At 45.0% G+C, this 18,800-nt stretch overlaps 1 long non-coding RNA gene across 1 annotated transcript in view; it reads right to left on the bottom strand.

Moving 5' to 3' along the window:
- LOC133107826 (uncharacterized) overlaps positions 1-18,800 on the bottom strand; it is a 47,612-nt gene that overhangs the window by 26,676 nt on the left and 2,136 nt on the right. Inside the window, exon 2 of the long non-coding RNA XR_009704628.1 lies at positions 16,892-16,947. This is a non-coding gene — a long non-coding RNA (uncharacterized LOC133107826). The remainder of the gene's footprint in view (positions 1-16,891; positions 16,948-18,800) is intronic.

Genomic DNA, 18,800 nt, shown 5'->3' with positions numbered 1-18,800 from the left:
ACAGTGCACTTCGCAAGGGCCGCCAAGGGTAGAGGGACACACACGGATGAAACGGGCCCGTTTTCTTAGGGGAGGGGAGAGGTGGACGAGGGCCAGGCGAAGAGCCCTCATCACATCGGCCCCGCCGGAGTGATTTAGGGTACGGGGGGGACGCAGGGGGATGGGAGGGGGGGGGGGGCCCGCAGGTGCTGCAGCTCTGAGGGATGGGGGGTGGGGGGACTGCAGGCCCTTAAAATGGCATCTGTTTCCATACGACTGAAGGGAAGCGAAGGTCAGGCCTGGAGTTAGGGCTCACCTCACGTCTCTCCTGCGGATCCCCGTCAGCTTCAGAGGGGCTCGGGGGAGTGTCTGTAATTTACCCAGCAGCCCCCCGGTGAGCGATAAACGCGGGCGGGCAGAGAGCTTAATGCCACTCTGGCCCAGAGCCTGTATCTCATGACTAACAAGCTGGTCACTTTCACTATGAAATCGCCAGGAGCTTCACAACTCCCACTAAATTGCGTCCAATCTGCTAGCATTTAAGTGTCTTTATAGTCTTCAAAACATCTAAATTATAGGAGACTGAGTTCCATTAAAAGATGTTGTTCGCAACAAAGTGATCAGAGCTTGATGTTCAACTGAAACCATTCGTCGACTTGTTGTCTATTTGTTTCTCGGGCGTGTTCTGAGAGCGGTGGTGTTTTCGCGAAGCCCACCGAGGGAAATCTCTCGTGTCAGATCAGAACAAAAGGCCTAACCGCCACCCGACCAGCTTCAATTCATTTCCTGTGCCTGTTAATTGCAGGGAGAAGTGAAAAACAGGCTCTGGATGACTCAAAGTGGCTCTGCTCGTAACACATCAGCCCACACCCTCTCTTTCTCTATCTGCATCTCCCATTACCTCAGACACTAGGTGGTTTTATAATGTCTGACATATGTCGGTTCTCAAAATATATATATTTTGAGAGTTAGGACATCAATGAAAGGGGGGGGGGGGGGAGACGGCAGAGCACAGATGCAGATCGGGAGGAGGAGGAGGAATTTCGGTTTTCCCCCACCGGAGTAATTGGAAGCAGTGTGGTGTCCCAGCGTGCCTTTTGGAAAAGCAGGGCGGGTCGCGCACGAGGGACCCCGGGTCGCCCTCTCTGATGCTCTTCCAGCCGCGCACGTGTGCGTCTGTGGCCCTCCGACCTGGAGCCGCAGCCAAACACGGCCACGCGGGACGTCACCGCGCACCTCCAGAGTCCAAGGGAAACTCTGGATGCCGTCCAGAATGTTTCCCTCAAGGCCCCCTCACATGTTTTAAAGGTACAACAGGTAAGATTTTTGTGCTAAAACATTATTAAAAGACTGTAAATCCCTTCCTATCATTGAAAAAGGCTCACCGACATGTTGACTCACACACTGCCTGTGTTTATAGTCCTTAAATTCGGATTTCAAAATAGGCAGTTGACGGGCCGGCACTCTGTACCAAAACATTGTATAGCTGTACAATAATTAAAGGTCATAGGTTGAAAATAGGTTATAATTGCCACAGCCAATGGTATTTCAACGTCAGTGAGTTCACAGAGAAGGGGGAGGGATAAACAGTGTGGTGGTTTGAAGTGTAGTAGTTAAGGTACATGACGGGGATCCGCAAGGTCGGTGGTTCGATCCCCGGTGTAGCCACAATAAGAACCGCACAGCCGATGGGCCCTTGAGCAAGGCCCTTAACCCTGCATTGGATCGTCTCCTGCTTAGTCAAATCAACTGTACGTTGCTCTGGATAAGAGCGTCTGCCAAATGCCATCAATGCAATGTAATGAAATTACCTATTGTACCTTTAAGATGAGAACACAGCGACGGGCAGCTTAGTTGCTTTTTTTGTTCCTACATCAGCAGCTACAGAGCCCTGTAACGGGGAAGTGTTTGAGCGGGGGCGGAGCGGGGTGGGGGTTGGCTGCAGGCGGAACAGCCCGGAACAGGGCCCGGAAGAGGGCTCTTCATCACGCCGCTGACTTGGAGACGTCAGCGCCTCCCCGGCTCGTTCCAAAATGGGCGTGGGAAAAGCAGCGCTCCCATTCGTCATCTCGCACCGTTTGATTTCGGCGTTTAATCTTTCAGCGTGGAAATCCGTTCGGTCCGGCGGGAGTTCCGCGCGTCTCGTCTACGCCGGTTTTAATACCACTTCTTTTTCTGCCCCCCCCTTTGGTCTGGTCACACCCAAATCCCGCCCAAATCACAAACCGTGAGATACAAATTTATTTCTGATCCTGTCGTCAACCAAAGTCTCGGAAAAGTATGACCCTTTCAGCAGGTCTAAATGCATGATTAAAATATCTTCAGCAAGGGATTACGCTTGACACAATGCTCTGGGGACACGGGCCTGTACATCTGTACCATAATAGCGCAACAATGATTCATTTTCCTACTCCTTTCACCATGCTGTGGCCGAACAGCACTCTATAATGTCAAATGGCTCTGTCAACTGCAAATCACAGACAGTGATTGTTTGGGGTAAAAACAGAACAGACATTTTTTTTTTTTTTGCATTTGCGCTGCACGGTTTGTGATACGTTCAATAGCTGTAATCCCATGAGTGGGGGTCCCAAGGTACCCTCTCTTTCTTGTTGGAGTGGGCATTTCTGAAACAAGAACCTCGAGCCGAGCCAAACGGCTCTCACAACCCATGAAAGCGCGGAGCGAACGTGTCTCCAGCCCTCACCGAGATCCTTCACCTGCAATAAATCGAGGAGGAACGTAGAAAAAAAAAAAAAGAAGAAAACGGTGGGCGTAGAAAAGCTGCGAGCGCGCTTTTGATCAGATGCCTTCCCAGAGCAGCGGCAGTCTGCCTCTCTGACAGAAGTGGAAAAAACAGGGTTCAGAAAGTAAAAGTTCTCCCCAGTATTCTGCTCCCATCATCTGGATTTGCTAATTAGCAATGATCCTTCAGCCAGGAGGTATTATTAGTGAGTCCATGTGTGGGCTTTTACTTTCTGACCCCTGTACTTTCCACCTCTGGTCTCCCACTACCGTTGCTTCGGACTCTTTTGGTAGCCCGTCTCCTTACAACAGGGCTGCGCAACGAGGGCCGATCCCTTTCAAGACTCTGTGGCGACTTCTGCTTGCAATTATTTCATTATATCTCAATCATATCTTGATCTGACATTTTTATAAGTACCAGCTACAGTCAGACTGCAAGAGGTTTTACTGTTCCCAAGCACTGGAGAGAACCGACGTAGTTTGTAGAGCGGTCAGAAAACTAAAACAAAGGTAACTGGTTGGAAGAAAAGCCAGCGTGCATACACCCGTGTCAGACTTTGACCCTTGGTACCCCACAGCTTCTGACACTGGTGTCCTTCCCCTGGCCTGCTTTTTCGGTGAAACCTGGCAAAAAACCTTTTTTGCAATGAAATGTAAAAAGTTTAAATCATAAAACTAGAAGGTACCTGGAATGTGCTATTCAAAACTCCATAATGTGCTTGTGCTTTTAGTAGGGGGGGGGGTTATTGTTCAAATGAAATGAAATGTGAGGATCCACTGCTTCACTGGCCTGGAGAAGGCACAGAGGGAATAGCTTCATTTTGTGAGGAGAAAGCAAGTCTGAATTTATGTGAACAGACAAGGAGGGAAGTCAGATCCAACTCCTAACCCAAACTCTTCCAAGTCAGCAGGTGATCAGCTCTTCTCCCCAGGCTTATTGCTTTAGCTTCTAAGGCTGTGCTATTATTGATTTTTGGTCAGGAGAAGAAGAAAAGAAACCAGCCCGGGGCTTCATCTCTTCCAGATTCTGTGCCTTTAACACAAACAAATATGTATTCTATCCTGATGAGAGACATTAAAAAAACAGAAGAGAATCAATCAAAGATTCAGTGGTTGCTGCACGTGAAACAAGCCTGTTGCATTGTGGGCCAAGCTGAACTGTGGCCTGCGCGGCTTCCAGGGCTGGGATGAAGTCTGATGATATTGATGTTGATCATGGGACCACACTTTCTAGTCGCTAGACTACTTTATGTCTGCCTTGTTTCCGTACCTGGCTTCCTTTCCCAGATTCCTTACGATCACTTCACAAGGAAAGGGGGGGTGGGGGGGGTAGAAGACATAAGGAAACTGGAAGTGACTAGTGTTCACAAGAATTTGGCCTTGTTCACTCCATAATTTTCACCATTTTCCTTCATTCAGGACTGATGGTGCAATTGCCATGGTGCTGCAATTTGATTATATTCTGATCCAAATTAAATTCTACTGTAAATAGCACTTTGTAACAATTCCACAATGTAAATAGTCATAACTGCCTGTTTAAAAACGATGCTTTGATTCACTTGTCTTTTACTTGTTACAAGCTATTTTTATGATATTACCACATGTCCGTACAGCACAGCTCTTGCCACTGCTCCTTATATTAATGAAATGTACTGTATATGTCATTCCCTCCCTCCTTAGTTATTGCGTATGTACTAACATCGCCAACCTTTCATATGTTGGACGCAAAGCATTGTGGGACTTGCAATCACATATAACCCAAATCAGTTCTGCAAAGGAGAAGTTTTTTGTACCATTCACTGGTGGGGTTTTTTTTTTTTTAATGTTCCCCGTCATGGCAGTCAGTTAGCTCCTTCCGAGTCACAAGGAGGTGAAGGAACGAGAGACCTCCATTATCCTGGCCAGAAGTGGCTACCTTATCAAATAATAATGCTCACAATCGCTTGATCACATCTTTGTGAATCCATCGAGCTATCCCTTCTTACCCATGATGCCTTTAGGGGAAATGTTCTCCATTTTTGTAATAATAACCACTCACAGCCCTGGCTCCGCTCCCGTGCATGAAACACCCTCCATTTTGAGTCAACCTACAGGAAGACATCTTTATATTCAACATCCTATGTAATTCCTTGGGGCTACTGGATTTCATTTTATTTTGACTAATCCAAAGAACAAATAAAATGTCAGTTAATTGGCATTGGGCCACCACCCAGCCTGGGTAAAAATAGCTGCGCTGTCTCTCAGGTTGAAATCAAATGATCAGCAGTTGCTATGAACTTTATTCATTAATGCGTGGATATCCTGATCCTGTACTTATGAGCTTCTGTCTGCCATTGGCCTTTGCATCATTAGCAACTCAAAGGTGCTGACATCACCTTCGACACCATCAGCAAGATGATCCATCTTAGTCTGTGACGTTCCTGTGAAGTCTCCATTTTTTCCAAAAGACTGAGGTCTCCTCTTGCAGCCATGCTAGTCATAATAACTAGGTCTATCCAGCATTTTTACACACAGCCCTGTTTTTCTATACTTATCCAGGCATTTCCAGTTTGGTTCACTGCACGTATACAGTACACCTCTTGTGTACGAGATGGCAAGAGGACAACGGGTTTTATTGTCCGTTGACCGTCAATGCCATTTCGAACTACCAGAACGGCTGAGTTGTGCTTACTTTGATTTTGAATTCACAGATCCAACTACCTGAAAAATGAAACCAGTTAAATCAAAAACACTCCTGGAAGAAGGAATATTACTACGGTATAGCCATACTGTATATACACAATGCACAGAACTCTTTGTTAATACTGTCTCAGAAAAGAGATAGGATTACCAGCCCCGCTCATACAAGGAAATCCTACCAATCCAATTGGGACAGCTTCACCGGAATGCTCTGTTACAGCGCCACCAAGTGGCACAACTGAGTTTAATAAGCCATGCAATTTTATTGTATTATAATTATTTGATCATGTTAAATTGTATCAATTGTACCCTCAGTGAGCACTTTATTAGGTATTTATTAGACTAATTGGTCTCCTGCTGCAGTAGCCTATCCAATTAGAGGTTTGACGCATAGTGTGTTCAGAGATGCTCTTCTGCATATCACTGTTGTAATGTGAAGTTATTTGCATTACTGTCACCTTCCTGTCAGCTTCAACCAGTCTGGCCATTCTCCTCTGACCTCTCTCTCATTTTTGCCCACAAAACTGCTGCTCCCTGGATATTTTTTTGGTTTTCGCACCATTCTCTGCAAGAAGAGACTTCTGTGTGTGAAAATCCCAGGAGATCAGCAATTTGTGAGCTACTCAAACAACCTTGTCTGGCACCAACAATAATTCCACAGTCAAAGTCACTTTTCTTCCCCATTCTGAAATTTGGTCTAAAAAACAGCTGAACTTCTTGACCATCTCTACATACTCGTATGCATTTAGTTGCTGCCACATGATTAGCTGATCAAATTAAATTTGCATTAACAAGCTGGTGTAAAAGTCAACCTAATAAAGTGGTGAGGGTGTATATTAAAGTGAAATATTGAGCGAAATATTTCTTAAAATACACATTTTTTGAAATGCTAAGAATGGCAACATAGGCAGGTTATTTCAACAGACGTTCCAAATTTCAGCCCTTTGCTACCTGGAATCAAACAATGTTTCAGTAAGTGAAATAAGGCTTCAACACAATATCTCTGCTGGATAGTAACAACAATACCATGCCTCCCGCTGCCATTCAAAATGACTCGGAAGTTGTAAAGAGATGTTTTTTTTTCATACTTCAAAAACATTCTGGCCTTGTTCTGCAGCATATATTTTCACAAAATTTACTTGGTGTCTGTCATAGATCCAGCTTATTCCAAAAAGAAAAAACAACCCTTTGAATAAAAGATAGAGAACTACAGATAAAACAAGAGAGAACAAAGAACACACAAATGGTTGGTTGTCTAATGGTTTCCTCAGGTTGTGGGTGTGTGTGTGTGTGTGGCCAAGAGAACATTAAATCATTTATACAGAGTATTGTTAAATGCAAATCACACCTATAATTCATCTGAAGTCCCATTAACATTTAAAGGTAAACAGTGTGAATACAAACCTACAGGCAGAATATTTTTCTGCATCTGTCCAGCAACACACAAAATTGAGTCTTGCCCGTTTTACCTCTGTTTTTACTTCTCATATAGCCTATATTTTTATTTTACTTGTGGAAAAAAAAAATTCAGTAGCTACTGTGGGATAACAATGTGCACAGCAACTGGTTTAGAGCTTTGAAAATTGCCATTTTGGTCGGCTCAACGGAAGTATGTTTTGACAGCATCGAGTATTGCTCTTTCAAGAAGACACGCGCGGCAGTGAATGAGTTGTGAATGGAGCTAAATTTAGTGACAAAGTGGTATTATTTCTACATGGTGAAATGCCAGGCCTTTGGGTTTGTGGTATTTGGAAAAGTACAATTTGGAGAAGCTGCACTTTTTTAATGCTGCCCCAGGCCAAATGTAACCCAACCCTTCAATTGCAGCCTTCTATGTGATGGGGTCTGTGTGTGTGTGTGTGTGTGTGTGTGTGTGCGTGTGAGCATGTGTGCATGTCTGCCTGGCAGGAAGCTCAAACTTGGCCTCAAATGAATCTTTCAGCAAGACAATGACCCTAGGCTTAGCTCAAAATCAACCAATAAATGGCTACCTGACCACAGAATTATAGTTTTGCAACAGTCATCTCGGTCTCAAAACCTGAAACAGGCTGAAATCTTGTGGTGTGGATTGAAGTAGACAGTCCACAGGCATGGACCAAACAGCCCAAATGATGCTAGGCCTGGTAAAACACAATAGAAGATTACTAAATGGCGGTATTCTTGCAAAGGGAGGGTATTAAAAGCATGTAAGAGCAAGGGTGCAAATGACAATGGCATACAGTGTTTTTAGAGAGCACTTCGGAAAGATAAAAACCTTATATCTGAGATATTACAATATTAGCATTAGGATTAATTTCTCTAGTTTTTGAGTATACACTATGGTGCACTTACTTTTATTGCTAATTTCAAACAGCCCTCTTTGATCATAGGCCATCAACACACACACACACACACACACACACACACACACAAGCTCGCGCACACACACACACGCACAATACTGTTTTGGGGTACACTTCGGCAGGTTATTGGTTTCCTTTGATATGGATGACTACATTCTTGCCTTCAAGGACTCTAGCGTTCTCATTTCAGCAGGGAAATACGCGAGCGCGTGAGTGTAATGCACACGTGGTTTATTTGTGCCGCAGATCTACGTGCGAGCTGCAGATGTGGTTTTTAGCTTTTGCTTCCGTGACTTCCAAGTGTTGTAAATTAAAAATATCAAGAGAGAGCAATTGAAGAAATGGCAGCTAAATCGAACACATAAACCCCCCCCTTAAAAAAACTTCCGCTGAGCACGCAAGTCGTGTCTGCAGCCTCGCTCGCAGGTAGCACTCACGAAAACAAAAATTACTAAATGATTAAACACTTCATTGCCAATGCCAACAGCCTCGTTGGGTTTACGATGGGTTCCTCTGTGTTTGTTTGAGAGCTTGCGTGGCCGATCCTTTGATTCCGCAGGTGAGTTTAATTGTAAATATCAAAGTTGCTGTTCTTTTCCTCTGGATTTGGTTTACGGTCATTGCTGCTCTCACGGAATTGCAAGGATCACCCGCCTCTCACGGCAGCTACAAAATCACCATCACATGTTAACGGGAGCCGCGTGAAAAGCCGCGGCCAGCTTTGGATATCCGCGCAGCAAAAGCCACCGGTCTAATTGTGCACGCTTCTAACGTTTCGTACGTATCTAAACGGTAAACCCACTCCCGGTCTTGAAAGGGGCAGGCGGGATTGTGTGCGGGGGTAAAGAAAGTATCACAGCTGGAGCGTGTTTTTGTGGAATACTTATATTTTGAGAGATTTTAAGATTTCACCTTGATTACCGATTTTTGTTTCAACTCTTGCCCAGTCCCGGTCCCGATCCTTGCTCCGCTCTCACTTATCTGAGATTTGTAATAAAAGAGCAAATCCCATTTCCACCCAGTAGTTCTGGGTCTAAACTCCACATGCAAAGAGGCTCTGGAGATCAGAGGGGGAGGGCAGGACGGAAAAAGATTGTGTAAACAGACACCCTCCCCCCTGCACTGGCAAAAAAAAAAAAAACGATTTAAACTCGAAAAGCTAAAACACAAAATGCATAAAGATATTACGGACATCCTCTAAAAATATTATATGTGTACAACGTGTGTACTCTACATTAATTAAAAAACATGGCTAAAATAATCAAAGAGAGTCAACGGTCAGGTCCCTTGTGCATAGCTCTTGACCAGAGGTCAAAAGCCATGTTGCACACTTGTGTGCTTTGTCAAAGGGAATTTGGAGCAGTGAGTTTTGTCACGCCATTCTTTGTGTGCAAAGGGGTTCAACCATACAAGAAAACTGAATATCCAAAAGAGTTGTGTTATGCTAATCACATTAAAAATTCTGAACATTTTCTTCTTGCATTGATTGCCTGATATAATTATTTATGTCTGGTAGGATTCAGTGGATCCCTCATTGGTTGTGACAAATAATCGAAAAGCACTCAAGTGAGAAAATGGCACCAGGCCTGCCATTGACCATATGGATGGGGCTCCTGCTTGGTGCACCCTGTGCTTCGCCCTAGTTGCTGCATCAATAACGAATCAATACATCTTTAGCTGTTAATGAGGGGGCCCGCTGTCCCCCAGGACTGACGTGGTTTAGCCGGCCATTTGGACAGCGCAGCGCGGAGCCGATCAGCTCGGAAGGAGCAACTCCAGACTGTGTGAGAACAGACGCGTCTCTGCGAAATGTAAGCGGCGGCGTCCTCCGGCTTCCTGCGCCGGTGCCTTGGCTGAAGGCTACGCGGAATGTGGGAGTGATTAGGGCGCGCTCTGGTTTCTGTTACCGCCGCGCCGCGACGCCCACATCTTCTCCGCAGCTGACCCCCGCGCCCCACGGACCGGCCGCTCAAACGCGGGGCTGCGTGATACGGCGGGACACGCGATGTGTCCGCGGCGAGCCCGCGAGCCGCGCGTCTCGTGCCTGGGCAGGACGCGGAGCGCTCGGAGGCGGGAACGGCGGGGCTCTCGCGCCGTAATCACAACCAGCGCATGTCTCCTTCGCTCGTCGGGAGGGCGACGCTCCAAATGCGAGCCGCGGGGCGAGCACGCAGCCCCTCTCACGGCTTCTGTGTACTGGAAGAGACGGCGTATTCTGGCGTGCTAGCAACAAATCTGAGCAGCTAAGTCGAACGCAGATGACGAAAAAGGGGTCAAATGAGAACATTTGTGCCCCCAATGGGACGAGCAGCATGTTGGAGTCTAGGAGCTAAAGTATATTAAACTATATATAGGTGTTAACCCAAAATGAACAGGACTAGGAACAAGCCCCCCCAACCACATACAAAAAATATATATATATATAAAGGGCTTCTGCAACACACTTCCACACTTACACACCTCACTGGCAGAACATTCAGGCGGAGGTACCCAAATCTGAGACCACAGATGCACTTTCATCAAGTGGCTCTGAGCTACATACTTGTGCTGGAGATCAAGCTAAGAGCTTTCTGTTGCCTGCAGTACAATTAGAGTTTTACAGTCTTTCATGCCGTTCAGTTAGGCGACGAGATATCAGGCAAAACAACATGAATTGTGTCACTGTCCATATACATTACAGAGCGACGTACAGTTGATTAGACTAAGCAGGAGACAGTCCTCCCTTGGAGCAATGTAGGGTTAAGGGCCTTGCTCAAGGGCCCAACGGCTGTGCCGATCTTATTGTGGCTACAGCGAGGATCAAACCACCAAACTTGCGGGTCCCAGTCATGTACCTATACAATATACGTACAGACTGCACTGTGTATTGCTCACATAGGGGAGAAAAGAAGAGGTCATCTGTCCATAGTATTCACTGTAGTATATAGCCAGAGCCTGAGGCAGCAGTAGGTTAGGCAAGCAACAAATTAACCTTCTACTAATGGGCAGGATTTGGCACAGAGAAAACAGTCATAAGAGTTCCCTTTGCAGTATAACCTGGACTCCGGAGTAACTCTCTCAGGTTGAGCTCCAGGTGGCTCCCGTGACAGGCAGAAGTGCTAGCTCAGCTGATGTTGGTCCAACACATCTACAGCAAAACTGCAAATTATGATCCAAGTTTATTAATCATAGAATCTGGACAATCCCACCAACGCAAGGGAAATGGGGAGTTAGAGTTTCTGATTCTAATGAAGTGAAATCTAGATATTGCAGCCACAGCCAAGCTTGTAATAGTCACCATCCCAGTCGTGCCCAACACTTTTCCTTTTTAAAATGACTCATGCTAACTCCAGACTGCTGTTTGCTGACTGCTAGCTCATTAGTCATAAAGCTAATCAGCCACTGCACGGCAACTACCAGGAATCGCATGCTGTGGTAAAAGCAAAAAATTGTAACTCCTTCCCCCCTTCACAGGGAATTGCATCCCTTTCTCGAGTCATATTTTGAGGGAAAAACACATTTTCAGTTTTAATGCCAAAAACTAGACTTGTAAACTGATACTGATAAATATGGGATGTAAATGCGGAGTATATGAGAAAAAAACACGGGCTATACATTTGGGTTTTGATAAAGCATTTTTTTTTCCCTTGCAGTTCTTTTTTTTTTCCTGCGTTCAATCGGAGAGATTGTCAAGTGTGATATTTGAAGTCATGCATAACAGGGACCCATAAGGACAGCGGATAGCAGGCACCGGGATAGGATGCTAATTACACCACTGACAGCAGAAGATGACAGAAAAAAAAAAGAAAAGAAAAAAACATTTGATGGCTTGTTTGAAAAGGGCACAGTACAAAAACTAAAATGCATAAAGGATCAGGCCCATATGCCCCGTGCTATAAAAAGAGAGCAGCATTCGTAATTGTTTTCTGGGGGAATAATGACATGGCAGTAAAGAAGTCTGAAGCGTGGTGCATTTTCTCTGTTTTTTCCTCTATTTGGAGGGTCCTCGTCCTCCTTTCACTGGAGTGCCGGTTTCCTTTGAACACACAGAGAGCCGTGTGAAGGAGCAATGGCTGCCAACATCTGGAAGCACGCTTAATGACCATTAAAACTTGGGCCTAAACATTTATTAAATGGTGGTGGTGGTGGAAGGGGGGGGGGGGGGGGGTTCTGAAGAGGTCTCGCACTTTCCTCCCAGACGACTAACCACCCTGTGACACACACCCTTCTGAGGGTTCCAAACATGGAGCCAATACATTTTATGGGGCCTCACACACACAATTTAGGGTCGCTTGTAAATTTACATGCAAGACTTTTCACCTGCGTGTGGCTTTTTTTTTTCCCCCTGTGTCACGGTCTGACTTGGGGCTTAAAAATGACCCAGGCAGGAAGTAAGAAAAAGTACTATCCAGCAACGGTGTTTCAACAGACATGCCAAACATCAAAGGCATGAGCTCTGACCCTCTTGACTTCCTCTACACTTACTCTGGAGTTTGTTTCCAAACCCTTTTAGCGGGGACAGAGGATATTAAAAACCCCACGAAGACAAACATGCCAAATGATAAATGTATGTGGGAAATGTTGATGTTTTAGTAAATAACCACAGTTACCCTATAACCTCGTACGCTAGGCTCGAGCTCTCATGTTGTACAGTATGTACATTCTGACTGCGGTAGCCATTTGTAACGGACGACCTACCCAAAGATCAGTCGATTCACCGCGTGTGCCAATGTACACAACAGACAGTCGCAGCCTCCCGCTCACTGAGAAGTGACATCTGTCTGGGATTTCGGAGATTTCACCTGATTGTGAGCCCTTGATTAATTTGTCGAGGGTATGGGAACAGAACGGGGCTAAATCACTACCAGGTTTTTGGCAGGCAGGTACATCCGAGACTTTGCGTCCTCAGCTATTTTCTTGACGATTGTAATTTTGTCTGGAGCTTTTGATGAAGTGCTCAGGAGACAGAGCTAGATGTTTACTGGAAGGCTCGTTTCATTGCTCACTTCCCTGTGGCCATTTCAGCTGATGCTGCAGAGTGCCTCAGAGTCTACGGACTTCCTCATTTGATTTCTCAGCTACAATAGTAGCTGCCCGGCTTTAAATACACAATATAGGTCAATAAAGGTGTAGCCTTTACAGAGTTTAAAACTCAAATAGCACGCAGACTGCCACTCTTCCAAGGTTCTGTCTTTACATCATTTATTTGTCTGCATCTTGAGAGATCTGAAAGATGCCAGTGGCTACTGTTAAAGAGAGTTGTACGTGTTCAGTGTTATGCCACAACACGGTGAGCCAGATAATGAGATAAGTTGCCTACAGTGGGCGAGGAAGCTGAATTTGTTCTCTTGGGTTCTGACACGGGTTTTGTTCTCTTCAGTATCTCCAGGTCATCGGCAAACCTCAGAATATCACTTTACATAATATTTTAGTATGTGAACTTTTGAAACGGCCAAACCACGGTCTCTGTTTATATTTTAGATTGTGTGCTTTGAAAAATGACCCGCAGAGAAAGCAAATCTCATGTGATACAGGAGGCGTCCGACATAGGATGCTTATCTTTCTGCATTAATATTCATTACCCTCAGACTCCCAGCCAGTTATACAATGCCTTTTTTTAACCACAGGAGGTCACCTTCCGGAACTATGTATAGGCCTCAGCCAACTCTAACAAATTAATATTGATGAGGATATTCATTTACACTTGAATGCAACGGCTTTCCTCGTGGTTAGGTTAGCACTTGGATGTTTATTTTTCTGTCTGTGCTTTGTATTACACGTGCATTTTATACCACAGCATCACATGTAAAGTACTGTACTTCCGTTCTCAGAGAACGATGCATTTAAACCGGAAAGCACAGCATTTTGGAAGTGAAGTATAGGTTTCATACTAGATCACACAACTTGTTACAAGTTTAAAAGAAAAAAGAAATGGTTCCATACTGATACATGTCCCCAACACAAAATCCTTCCAGATGACATCTTGCAAAGCCATAATCTTTGTCTACAAATATTCTGACCAATCCTGTATTCTCAAAAGGGCAAAGAACCATAACACAGAAAATGAAGTCTTGCAGGAATATTTATAGGCAAACATATCATAGAAGCAGTGATGGCTGCAAATAAAATGCTATTGATCGCATTTTTCTCCCCTTGTATCCACCATCTAGCCACGTTGCATGCTTCAGAATATCAAGTGGGTTGGTCTTTTTTGAACGCTAAAGTTAATGGTATTCAGTGCAATAGAGAGAAGTCTCTCTTAAGTGTTTTACTCTTATAATGAGACTGAATCTATAAATTAATTTTATTTTTCCTCCCAGACTGCCTCCACACCTGACTCCCAGGTAAAAGGAGGGTGAGAAGCCAGTAGTACTCGGGCCTCAAGCTGCTGATCCCCGGTACTGCAACAAATGTGGGCGCACAGATAGTTCCAATCAGATCTATGGGTTGACCTATGACGATCGCACCGTTTAGCGACAAACACAAAAGGACAGGCTTTTAGAGTATGTGGTACACAGCCAGCTATTTGTACAGGAATCTCTTTGAGGCCATTTTGTTTTCTCAGGAGGTCGGATAAGCTAATGAATCCTCGCTCGGGGCTTTGTCGGTGACGCTAGTCACGCTCGTGTGATCCAGACTCTCCAGGGTTTGGCAGAGGTTCCCGAGGCCCTGTCCAACGACCCAGAGTCAGCGGCAGGTACACTCACTCACACTCTCACACTCTCACACTCTCACACTCTCACACTCTCACACTCTCACACTCACACACTCACACACTCACACACTCACACACTCACACACTCACACTCACACACTCTCACACTCTCACACTCTCACACTCTCACACTCTCTCACACTCACACTCACACTCACACTCACACTCACACTCACTCTCACACTCACTCACACTCACACTCTCACACTCTCACACACTCACACACTCACACACTCACACTCACACTCACTCTCACACTCACACTCACTCTCACACTCTCACACTCTCACACTCTCACACTCTCACACTCTCACACTCTCACACTCTCACACTCTCACACTCTCACACTCTCACACTCTCACACTCTCACACTCTCACACTCACACTCTCACACTCTCACACTCTCACACTCACACTCACACTCACACTCACACTCACACTCACACTCTCACACTCTCACACTCTCACACTCTCACACTCTCACACTCTCACTCTCACTCTCACACACACACACACACACACACACACACATACACACACACACGCAACATGCGGCCCACGGACGGACAAGGCCTGTGCCGCTCTTCCTGTTTTGGAAAGTTCCTCTCCTGGCGTGAAAGGTTTAGGTTTGGGGGGGGGATCTGTTTTTGTTTAAAAGCAGAATCACTTTTACCGTAACAGAGGGAACCACGGTTCTGGGAGCTACTCACGGCCACGGTTGTAAAACTGAGGTCAGGAAAATAAACTCCCTGATAAATCACCTGAAAACCCCTTTCTGAAAATATTATTTCAGAGGTTATTTAACCCGGCTGCTCCCAGCTGAGTTGGTATATCTCATTTCCTTTCCTGATACTAACTGGCCAGGGCAGTGGATTACTATGAGGCATTCTCCCGCCCCATTCTAAAAGACAAGTTGAAGAGCAGACCACCCTGGTGAAACTGTACGCCTGTCCTGTGAATTGGCTCGAGTAGTGCGAAGCTTGGAATGGCCACTCCAGGAGCACCTGTTATTTGTATTTCTCAATCTTCTGGTGGCGCATTTCATCTTCGGGGATGGCTTGCTTCCTTTCGGCTCGGGCCTGTTGTTTGAGCTGATATTTTAAGCTTGGGCAAATGGGCATGACATAGTGGGGGATGCCTATACCAAATACATCCTGCCCCCCTCCCACACACCCCCCCCCACACCCCCACCTCCCAACCATCTTCAAAGACTGGCAAAATCGCCACAAACCCAAAACAAGGAGAACCACCAGACATGACTTGGGATCGTTGTTTGACCTCGCAGACCAGAAACGCATGGGGCACTGCCTGACTCACGTTAAGCTGTTGTTTTTCACTCAGCGAGTCTGACTCACATGAGCTGAGTAAATGTCCTTAATCCAGCCCAAAGCAGTACAACGGCATGATCCACAAGTATCACTGCCAAAACTGTAACACAATATACTTGTTGAATGGCAATCTACTCACTTGGTAGTTTTCAATTTATAGTACACACAGATTTTGTTTCACATTTTGTGTAGCCTGATATAAACATTTTAGTTTTTTTTTCCTCTACCAGTGTCAACGTGCCCTGCTATAAACACATCTGTACACCTGACCGTAGGCCTTACAAGATGGTCGCATATGCGCTGTTCCCATATAAAACCCTTGGAATGCCACAATCATTGCCTGAGGGTGGGGGGTGGGGGGTCAGAACTGTGCCTTTCATCACCATGGTTTAGGCACTTTTGGGAAAAAAAACACAGCCTCCTTTTCCATGTAAGCGGAGACAAAATGGTTTGCATTTGAAGGATCCAAAATGATTGCCTGTGATGTGCAATGGAGTGCCAGCAGGACAGTTGGTATGAAAGTTATCAGGTCAAATTACATAACACACTGAATCACCTCCAAAGCCCAATATGACCCACCGAACACCACATGAGTAATAGAAAGTATTAGCCTTGGGCTTTGTTTTCATAATAGGCTTAAAAGGCATAATCAAGCTATACCCAGTTAGCTCTACTTTGGGTAGAGGGCTACACTTTATACTATCCTCCCATTTCTATATTTTAAAATCACCCAGACCCAGCAGAGGTGCATTACGACGTATCCGACCTACTCAGAGAGGTGAAATACATGTGAATGTATGTGTGCCTGTGTCTAGGCATGTGCTGAGAGGTAGAGAGAGAGATAGAGAGAGAGAGAGGTAGAGAGGGGTAGAGAGAGAAAGAGAGAGAGGTAGAGAGAGAGGTAGAGAGAGAGAGAGAAAGAGAGGTAGAGAGAGAGAGAGGTAGAGAGAGAGAGAGAGGCATGTAAAGTGTAGAGTAAATATGAGACAGAATGTATGTAGACTTTGCTACAGGACTTATGAACTGTAATTCACTGTAAATTCTTAAATCTTTCAGACTTTAAAGCTTAAAAGTAAGTACCACACAGGCCCCGCTTAAATGTATTCCCAAAAGGAGTGTTCACTTACAGTTCCAGTCTCACTCCATAGCCCAGGGGTGACTGCAGTTCAGCTGCATGCTGTACCTATAAAGAGGAGGAAAAGATTAAACAATCACGACCCCCTGAGAACGCACAAACATGAAAAATGGGGCTTAGAGAGCCTGTAGGAAAACAAAAGTACCAGAGGCCAAAAGGTCACATGGAAGAACACAACAGACACTTAGAGGTTGCAGACAATAATAAAGCTCTTAAGCTGAATGGCTGGTGATTTTTTTTTTTTGCTATGGTGAAAAGTACATCGAAAGACAATGCTTGAGAAATCTGCCAAGTATTGGCCGTATGACTGAATCCTTATCCTTACTTCTACAAAATCTTGATTTGATAATCAAATTACACAAATCTGGGGACAATGGCAGTTTATTATGCTGGATCAGTCCCTGGTTGGTAACGCTGGCAACAATGACATAAGGCAGTGACCAGTTGTTTGCAACAATACCCATAATCTGAAGTGGACAAGTGAATGTTGTCAAAAGTATGGCCATAATGAGAAAAGGATGATACAGGAAACTGCCAAAAAAAAAAAAAACCCAAAAAAACACCAGCTTTCTCTAATATTCTTGGTGGACATATTCACGATGAAACTGCCCACTCACACTCTAGATTGATATTTGCTGTCAACTGATTCATAGTTGCTCATCTGTTTTTCCCCAGATCTTGAACCAATACATGCACATCGGAGTTGAGGAGTATGCACTTTTGGCTACAGTTGCCCATAGTTAATGTCTTTCCCAGAAACTTCAATGGCCATCGTTACTCATGGAACATCAGCAAATTTAGCAGTCTTAGTCAGAGAAGCTTCTGGCACATGTACCCCAATAACCACTATTTTTTTCTTTTTCTTTTTTTTTGGCACCTAACACAGGCTGAACCTCTCCAATTCCCTTCCTAATTTGGAACGTCCAATTTTCTGCATCTGCACAGTCCTATTCAAACCCCACCGCCGATTAGGAGGAGTGTAGACATCTCCAGTTCTCATCCGAACCGTGGAGCCACTCAGCCGCTTCTTTTCAGATTGAAGACCACAGTCAAGCTTGCTTCGAGTGGAGATGGAGGAAGGCATTTCATGTGCGGCATTTGACTAGTAGTCGACAGGCGCCCGGTTGACCAGCGGGGGTCGCTAGAGAGCAATAAAAATGCTGACCCGTATCCAACTGAAGACTCCCACACCCTGGGCGCAATCGCAATTGCGCGTCGTCCGACGGGGCTACCAGCCACAGTCGGCACTGGCACGGTCCGAGCCTTAACCGAGTTAGCCAGAATAATGTGCAATTCAGCCTGCCCAAAATTTGTATGCATAAACCGGAGCTAGGATGCTAATTGCTTAATTGACTCTGGAAGCAGTATCCGTTGTATGATGATCTTCCTTTATTTTGACGTTTTAGGTTTTGGTGGCTGCATTGTGTAATGTATGACATAAATCAAATATTTTATCTGCATTCCCAAACAATTATTAATAAGCGTGGTGGATTACAAGACGTGCTCCATTGGTCCATGCTGTCTAGATATATTGCAACACGACAGACAAAATAAAACGTGAAAGGAGCTGAAAAGAATGGTATATCCGCCTAAGACCCGGCACTTCTCCGGTATGGGGTATAGATCTCTGGTCTTAATCTGAAGAACCATATGCAAATATTATTCTACTCTGCTGAAACCTAGAGTACAATGGCCATTCGATAAAAAGAAAAGAAAATAACATTTTAGAACGTATTTTCACTTCAACTAATTTGTGCCATCCAAGACACTTAAATCATGCAACACATTTTATTTTTTATTCTAAAACCAAAATTGCATTTTCTGCCCGGTCTCAGGAGGATACAGTGGGACTGAATTCAGTAGGCTTACAGTCTTCCACATGAATTGTATGACTGACCCCC

This window comes from Conger conger, chromosome 13 (genome assembly GCF_963514075.1).
Source record: "Conger conger chromosome 13, fConCon1.1, whole genome shotgun sequence".
Lineage (NCBI taxonomy): Eukaryota > Metazoa > Chordata > Actinopteri > Anguilliformes > Congridae > Conger > Conger conger.
The sequence above is the reverse complement of the archived record's forward strand: the minus strand, read 5'-3'. Positions and strand labels throughout refer to the sequence as shown.